Source organism: Triticum dicoccoides, chromosome 7B, assembly GCF_002162155.2.
Source record: "Triticum dicoccoides isolate Atlit2015 ecotype Zavitan chromosome 7B, WEW_v2.0, whole genome shotgun sequence".
In the NCBI taxonomy this organism is placed as follows: domain Eukaryota; kingdom Viridiplantae; phylum Streptophyta; class Magnoliopsida; order Poales; family Poaceae; genus Triticum; species Triticum dicoccoides.
The window spans coordinates 240,426,348-240,435,448 of NC_041393.1; the positions used below are offsets into that span (position 1 = coordinate 240,426,348).

At 41.9% G+C, this 9,101-nt stretch overlaps 1 long non-coding RNA gene across 5 annotated transcripts; it reads right to left on the reverse strand.

The window, feature by feature from the left end:
• Positions 1-2,269: 2,269 nt before the first annotated feature.
• LOC119340192 lies at positions 2,270-9,101 on the reverse strand. 5 transcript variants are annotated; one of them, XR_005164436.1, is made up of 7 exons: positions 8,492-9,101; positions 7,140-7,620; positions 6,091-6,962; positions 5,874-5,976; positions 3,944-5,791; positions 3,742-3,839; positions 2,270-3,161 (listed from the first exon to the last, which is right to left on the reverse strand). It is a non-coding gene; the product is annotated as an uncharacterized LOC119340192 (long non-coding RNA). The 5 variants fall into 5 exon arrangements; XR_005164437.1 differs by having other exon boundaries at positions 2,270-3,839; positions 5,668-5,791; XR_005164434.1 differs by having other exon boundaries at positions 2,270-3,839.

Consider the following 9,101-nt stretch of genomic DNA (forward strand, 5'->3'; position numbering starts at 1 on the left):
AACAAGATACCAGGTCTGAATGGCACCATCACAGCCTATGGGAGCCCAAAAAGAGCGTTCGAGGAGGAAGTTGCTAGCAAGACTTCGACACCTCAACAATGGAGCTCCCGAAAAAACCAAGGCCAGGCCCGATTTTTCAACCGTCCAAAGACACAAAAAAGTTCCTGGTGCACCCGGAGAACGTCAAGAAATCAGTAACAATTGGGAAAGACCTCTTGGAGTAGCAAGAAGAACTCCTCACCTTCCTTTGAGCTAAATGGAACATATTCGCTTGGAGGCCTGCCAACATGCCAGGGGTGCCAGCCAGCAAAGCAGAGCATAGCTAGCCTAAACGTCCATAAGGACGCATGGCTAGTCAAACAAGCCTTACGCTGCTTCGCCACATAGAAGCACAAACCATATGAGAAGTGATAGCTCGGCTCCTTGATGCCAGGATCATCAGAGAGGTCGCACACCTAGAGTGGCTTGCTAACCCATTTATGGTGTGCAAGAAAAATATGTCTTGGTGCATGTGTGCGATTACACCGATCTCAACAAAGCATGACCCAAGGATCTGTTCCCTCTTCCATGAATCGATCAGATCATCGATCCCACCGCGGAAGCGTGCACTTATGCTTCCTTGACGCCTACTCAGGGTATCATCAGAATGTGCATGAAAGTATCGGACCAGGAAAAGACCTCCTTCATCATACCTTATGGACCTTTCCATTACATCACAATGCCTTTGGGATCAAAAATGCCAGAGCAAGCTATCAACAAACGATGCAGAAGTGCTTCCATAGCCCAATTGGGATCAACGCAGAGGCCTACGTCGATGACATTATGGTCAAATCTCGCAAGGGCTCCAGCCTATGACCTCCAGCAAACATTTGATAGCCTTCACGACTTGATCATGAAGCTGAACCCCAAAAAATGCATATTTGGAGTCCCCGTAGGGCAACTTTTGGGATTCATTGTGTCCCAGAGGGGGATAGAGGCCAACCCGAAAAAATTCAAGCAATAGTCAACGTGAAGCCACGGGAAATGGTTCGAGAAGTCCATAAGCTCACGAGATGTGTGGCAGCCCTCAGCCGCTTCATCTCTACGCTGGGAGAGACAGCTATCCCACTTTACCGACTCTTGAAGAAAGGGGACAACTTTTACTGGGGCAACGAGGCCAAAGCAGCATTCACCAACCTCAAACGACTACTACATTCAAACCTGCTCCTAGCCTCCCCAACACAGTCTGAACCCATGCTATTACACACACACACACACACACACACACACACACACACACACACACACACACACACACATATATATATATATATATATATATATATATATATATATATATATATATATACTAGTAGAACGCCCGTGCGTTGCCACGGGCTTTTGAAAAAAATTAAGGTACTACTCACTGAGCTAAGATTACCGAGAACAATGTCACATCTTTTTCTTCAACATAATCAGCTAACACACATCATAGTATCAAACACAATAATCTTAGAGCACCTATAGCCCGTCCCCTCAAATCTACGGACACGCCCTGTCGTTGACCAAATATGAGAGAGAAGGAAAAAGGTGACCCAACCAGACCCCTTATATCATCACTATAAGTCCGGGTTGTCTGTAAACTATCATATTAACACCCAACATATGAAGGATATGAAGCTCGCAACACCTAGTCAATCCGCCAGGTAGGACGCCCGTCCGTTGCTATGGGTAGAAGACGAAAAATGCCACAAACACGTTACAACAAGCACTAAAGTTTCTCTTCCTGCATCGCACCTTTTCACCACTATGATTCCCAAACATTTGTCCAAATCAAAATGGTCATAGAACATAAGTACAAATGTTTGGAAGCTAAAAGTATACTACATAATTTTTCACTTATAACACCTTTGTCCCTATTTTTAACAGTGACTCGCTATTGCAGCATAAACTAATTTATTCTAGAAATATTCAGAAGAAAACATATTGACCAAGCAAAAACTTTAGCACAAGAACCTTGTGACAACTATAGAAAAAATATTGAGATGGTTACTCTCATAGAAGACAACTTCAAATATAATTTTTGGAAATAAATTTGTACAATATTGGCCTACACCGAAAGAAAAAAGCTCATACACGCAGTATCATGAAGGAAACGATTCCTCGTTATCTCAGTTCCAAATGGAAACTGGTATCAATTCACTAAGATTTAAATGAATGAGAACCGTTAAGTCCATGTCTATCTCCATTTTTAGCGAGTTCAATAGCAGGCTCACAGGTATCTACACAACAGAAATATAGAATATGAGTTTCAGTTCACTTTATGTGACAATTATAGAAAAGGAACAACCACAAGAAAAAACAAACAAACATGAGAAAGCACATGCAAGCAAATAAGCCTTTATTTTTTTGATGAACATATGAAACATCATAGTAACTAAACACAGTAACAAACACATTCGAAGGTAACCATATTAGTGCCCATAGTGCATAGTTATTTGATCCATATTTGTTGTCACGGGCGACAAGTACATCAAAATTGATGAATGATCAAAGGGTATTTGGTCAAAGGATAGTTAGTTCTACTTCACAAATTGCGACCATGATACATTACAAGTTTCATAGATTTTTGGTTTAATGAATGTTCAGCTAAGAAGAAAATGAATAAAATATCAACGTCTTAATCTCTACTATTAAACCGCAGTTGGTACGTTAAATGGTACCCACGTATCCACCACTCGCGTGACCTTCCCACATCATCGTTTTTTTCAACCGAACCCATTTCCCGATGCAAGGAAAAAAGCCCTAGAAAACCGACCACCCTTTTCCTTCTCCCTGGTACGACCCCCACACGCACGATTGCTCCTACGGCGCCGATTTTGACCATGTCTCCCATGCGATGTTGCTTTGTCCCGCTCCCTCTGCCATCCAGACGCACTCCCTTGCCGCCTCTCTGCTTCAAGGTGTGTGCTCTGAAACCGTCGCCTCCTTTCTTCAGCCCGTGGCATCTATTCTCCACTGGATCATCTTAATTTTTCGTCCTTCACTGAGTCCGGCGGCGACAACCAAAGAACCAAGTCCCCATACATTTTTTGAGGGCATGCAATTAAAGAAGGGGATGTGTGGCCCATGAGGTTGCTGCCATCAGCCATCAAGGCTGCTGAAATCTAATGAAAAAGTGCCTACGGTACAGTTCATTTCCACTCTCAGTTGGTAGAAATAATCAAATTTCAAGCATACAAATTCAAAATGAAAAAGTCTATTATGAGCACCAGAAAGATAGAAATGATCCATTTATTTCATTGCATACTACTACACCTTGGTGCTTAAAGACAAAACTTAGTTGCAAACAGTGCATTACCTAGGAACAACATTTGGTGTACTGAGCATAACAATTCAAAATTATTCTATGGCTATTAAGTGCCTAAATCTGAGATTGCAACATGAAAGCAAGTACTGATTATATTGACAAATTATATGGTTCATTTGTCCATAGTGAACACAGAATTAAAAGAACTGCCAGAACGCATGGTGGCATTCTATAGAAGCATCATTCTTCTGCAAGTATAGTGTTCTCAAGAAAGCATGGTGTAGCCAAGAGATCAAGGTGTTATACAAGCATTATTTCATAGCACAATCTAGAGAAAAAAATCCTTCGTTCTAGAAGAATGGCAACCCAAGATGTACCGACGACAAGATCCACAGTTACTTTGCATTACTCCAAATCAAGAGTTGCAATAGCAACCTGTTAATCTGACATACCTTTAGATAGAAGCTCAACGACAATTTCCTTCTGAACCCATATTGAGAAAAATAAGCCAGATTTGAATTTTAATATCTTTGCCAGCATTTATTTTCAACTGCTCAAGCAAAATAAAACATGAATTTCACACCGCAGAAACTACTAAATGTGAAATTACAGAATTTTAGCATTTGAATATGAGAGAACTGTAAAGCATTGTACATGATAGTAATCGTGTTTCAGAGAACTTTGTCAGTGGTAGTGACATGCCGCCGACACCAAATGTCGTTTATAATGTACTCCATAATGATCTTTTTTCAGTTTATCCATAATGATTTACAACCATTCCTTGAGCTTCACATGGTACCTGGTCCTGATACCAACATCAAAACAATGCAGAGTATTGCTATGTTTTAAAGTGTGCTTGTCTTAGCAAGGCGTGCCTCAGTTTTCAATTGCACCATGGTAAACCTCCCACTCTCTATATCTCTCTCTAAACATCTCCGCCTCCATCATCGCCCCCGCTCCCCTCACTATGTCTCTATGCACTGCCACTCCCCTGCTACCCAGTGTTGGTCCCTGTTAAACTGTTTAACCATTCGTGAATTAAACACTATGCCTTGAAAAATACTTTCCCTTTATAATGAAACATGCCTACTTCTTTTCCTAAATATCATTCATCAATTTAAATTTGTGAGGTTTCTCTACTACTTAAATAGTGCATTATATCAACATAAACTTCAAGTGAGTACAATAATTAAGTGAGGTAGCTACATGCTTGTATTTCACCTAAAAATGATTAAAAGAAGTACTATTTCGCTCTAAGGTGGCATACAAACAACAATAACTCAGTGGACTTTCTGTACAATTTAGAAGAAAAGCGCCTAGTATATCACCCCACTCGACCCTGCTTGGCATAGAAGATGGTAGACTCAAAAGATATACTATTTCTATTCCTTAGCCCGATGGGTCTGTCTCTCTCAATATTACCTCCATCCCACTAAAACGCATGTGTTATGAATCATGAACAGGGTGGCTAATGCGTTTCTGTTACAAATATGCTACCAGAAAAGGCTATATGAAATAAGCCTAATAAATACGAACCATATATTCTCTGCAAATAACACATGAAAACAAAATAAACTACAACTTATAACAGATTGTACTGAAGGTAAATCATCACCCTTCACAACATGAATTCGTTGTGAAGCATCAATATTTACATAAAACAAATTCCATGTCATGCTTAATGCAAAAGTCCGCACTTATACCAGCAAAAAAGAACTTAAAACAATTCTGAAGGGACAACATCGCTATCAGGTGGCAACTCTCCTGCAGCAGTGGCAACAAAAGCAAATATGAAGAAGTCTTTACTAACCCCACGTGCGATTCTGAAAATGAAAAGATGGAGATTGATGTCGAACATCCGACACTGACGAAGAAGATGGTCAGGCCAATCGTATGATGTACAGTACAAAATTTATGACAATGACAGTTTATTTCGATCAGCTATCTTTCCAAATTACACAACTTCTTGTGAGTAAAGTTTTGCCATCTCTTCTTGTTATTTAAAGAACCAAACTGCAAGAAGCAACAAGTAGTCAAGCACAGGTTAGAAATTGTATTGGACGTACAGTTTTGCCATCTCAAATTTCTATCTTGCTATTACTAAGCTCGCGGTTGCACTTGAGAAAACCGTGGCAATAAGGACCGAGGAAACAGTTACTTAAAACAAATTATACACTTATGTATATGGAAAGAGAAACCAGACTTGTCAATATGATGTTGGACTGTCACTACTTGTAAAACTGAGTTTTCTTCTCTCTAGCAATTTCTTCCTGGAAAGATGATAAAGTAACTCATGTCTGCTAAAATACAAACATGTGGATCAATAGATAATAAAGTGACAACAAAAGTTATACGAAACTCGCAAAAGAGATGTTAACCTCAGAACCTTTACTGGATGGTTGGTGCACGGGGCAGCACAACAGAACCGGGAAGTGAGCTGGGAGCGGACGGACGATCTGGCTCTTCATTGCGTCGTGCTACAGTCCTCTCGTCCAAGTCATCCTACAACGCTCATGTAAAATGTTTTCATAAATAAGCACATGTTCTTGCAGGACAAGAGATTTAATTGATAGCTAACAAGTACCCGATGCTTGCAATTAGCCTGGTGTAGCAGGTTCAGCTCCTCATTGATGGCCATCAAGATGAGCTTTGTGTCGGTATACGGTCTCCTCCAGCCTCTCCAACCTCTGTATCACGATGCACCATTGTTCAGTTCACGGTAAGCGAATTTGTTTAGGTTAGCAACAGTGGAAAACATACGTTGGTGTGTGGCCAAGCATGGATGGAGTTACCGTACATACCTTTCATAATGTTCTTTTGTAGCTCAATGTTCGCCGTGCATCTTATGTCCACCACCACACACCTGTCCTCGTTCGGTCCAAGTAGGTCATTTTGCTAGGTTCAGAAGGAGTGAAAACAAGATATGGCTTAATTGCTAGGTTCAGAAGGAATAACAAGAAGTTGCATTGAGTTTCCAGTAAAAGGCACCTTAATTGCACGGTGTGGCACAATCTGCTTTTTAGTGTTTTCCATTTTAAGAAAAGCTTATTTGAAAATAACAAGAAGTTGCATTGAGTTTCCAGTAAAAGGCACCTTAATTGCACGGTGTGGCACAATTTGCTTTTTTAGTATTTTCCATTTTAAGTAAAGCTTATCTGAAAATAACATACATCTGGTACTTAGATGGCACTACTTCACTGCAAGTCTGCAATATACAATATGCACAAAACAGAAATTCCTTGAAATGCTTTGTACACTTACTAATTATGATCAACATCAGCTATGAAGTTTGTTGTAAAATGTACTCTTGTTAAATCTGGAACTAAGTTATGTGTATGCATTTAACAACATAAACTTAAGGGCTTAAATTAAGAAAAAGGAAAAAAAATGAAAATTTAACCACCTTGGCTGATCCATAATAACATATACATAGAAGTTGCCAGCCAACTCTTGTTGATCCTACTTACCACATGAACTTGTTCACAGTTGAGTAAGCTTACTGAATCTAATAATATCAAGTAATGTGGTATAGGAAAAGGGGAAGCTTTAGAGCCTGAATAATGACCGACAAAAATAGAGATATCTCCAGCTCCTTCATGTTGGCGCCCACCCCACTCCAGCTCAGCCTTGACCTCCTCGTAATTGATCTGCCTGTGAAGTTCTCTGCAATCACCTGCAGGAACACAACCACGCAATGTGTACATTCACTTACAACTGAGGCTCACATGGATATTGGTGAGGCAATGAAATAGATGATGCCAATGAAATCAGTTTATCTCCCGGAAATCATTAGGGACGAACACCTGATTTCGAAATCCCTAGGACCCAAAGAATGAAAACAACAACGCACTCAGACTGGCCGGTGGCGGTGGATCTTGCATCCTCATTAGCACGACCATGCTCAGGTCCTCATCTGCCGAGGAGGCACTTTTATACCGCATCAGCACGAAGCGAAACAGTGGCGCCAGCACGACCACCTCCACCTGACATCAACATATGTACAAACAGATTATGTGAACTGAAGTCTCTGTACTCTGCAAAGTGTGACATAGCTCATAATTCAGATGAATTTAATCCTACATATATGCATATCACAACAATGGATAATCTTTTCCATGCATCCATGGATAACTCAAGCTTGCCAATATCTGGTTATTGATCAAGAGTGAAGGGACAACTCCAATCTACAATAAACCTGATTAGGCTGCTGACATGAATGGAGCAATTTGCAGTGATCTGGTCGCGTCACCGGGCCGCCGACGGGCGTCGATAAGGAGTCGGCGTCGGCGGGCCGCCGACGTTGAGATAGAAGACGGAGGTTCTGCTTCAGACTATTGGAGCAGCAAAATTGTCCGAATCAATAGAGAAACTGAAGATATTGCAGCAAAATTGTCAAAATTATATTAGCCACTAAAACTCCCAGGTCTTGCAGCAGCAAGATAGCAGAAAGAAATGGGCCGGGAACATAACATAATTTGCTCTTCTAATATGTATTCCGAACTGTTCTAAAAAGTAGATAATTAATCCAATGTATTCTGTTTGTACATCAACATTTGACACGCCCAACTCGCTATATATGTCATTTACCGGATGTTGAAATTACAGTTTGTATCTTTGTTCTGACGCTATACTTGAAATCTTTGTGTTTTCAAGAAATAATCTATTACACTTCTACAAAGGAATGAAAATGTACAATTCTGTTTGCGGACATGCTTCTTCTACTTCTATTTAAGGATTACATTTACTATTATTTTAGAAGATAACACCGACCAAATATTTGAGAATGCATTAGTACGTACATGATAATTAAAATGTAAATATTCAGACCAAAACATCATATCAAAGGAGATTATATTCACATAAACTTGACTGACATTAAATTGAAAAAAGCCATGTAGTACAAGACGACAGCAACAACAGACATGTAGTGCTAACTTCCAAGGATTCATTTCAGTACAGGAAGAATTAAGGGGGAGTTTTGTTCAAAATAACAATCAAGGAGCCGCCGTTTACATACTGATGGACACATACAAATGGACAACCAAGGAGCGGCCATATACTGCAAGTGCCATTTACATCCAGACACATACAGACTGAATACAAACTGAACCAAAGAACCAAACCAAGATGCTTATCCATATGTATGTATGTAACAGATGCTCGTGCCATCCAGATTTGGGGGTAGAGAGAGGGGAACCTCACCACGTCCACGTTTCAAGTGTCGCGTACAGGAGGAGGCGAATCCACGAGCGTGAGGATGAGCTGGACAACGCCGGATGGGTGGATGGGATTTGGGGACGGGGGTGCCTAAGCTGTACCGGTGCGCGTCCTTGGAGGTAGAGGACGAGAAGGAGCATCGGCGTTCGCCGCCGCCATCATCGACTGGGACAAGGTTGTCGCGCCCGCGCTCATCCCGAACAGCCGCTGCAAGGCGCGCCGCATCTGCACATCCTATGGGAGGAGGGCCTCCGTGCGGCCCTGTTCCCGGAGCACCATCCAGCAGGTGCCGATGGGGATCCGGAGAGATAGAAGACGAAGCAGCGGCGGCGGCCCTCGATGGAAAAAGGGGAAAGCGGAGGTCGGGATTGACACACATGGGCCTCGAAATACCTGTGTTCATCCTCCAAACAAGGCAAGGCCGGCAGGGTCTCCTCCAATCAGGGCAATGCGACCACGCCCTTGGGGATCCGAGGCGGCGGCGAGCGGCGTCTCTCGTGATTCGCGACGGCGGTGGCGTGCGGCATCCCTGGGGATTCGCGACGGCGGCGGCGTGCGGCGTCCTCGGGGATTCGCGGCGGCGGCGGTGGTGTGC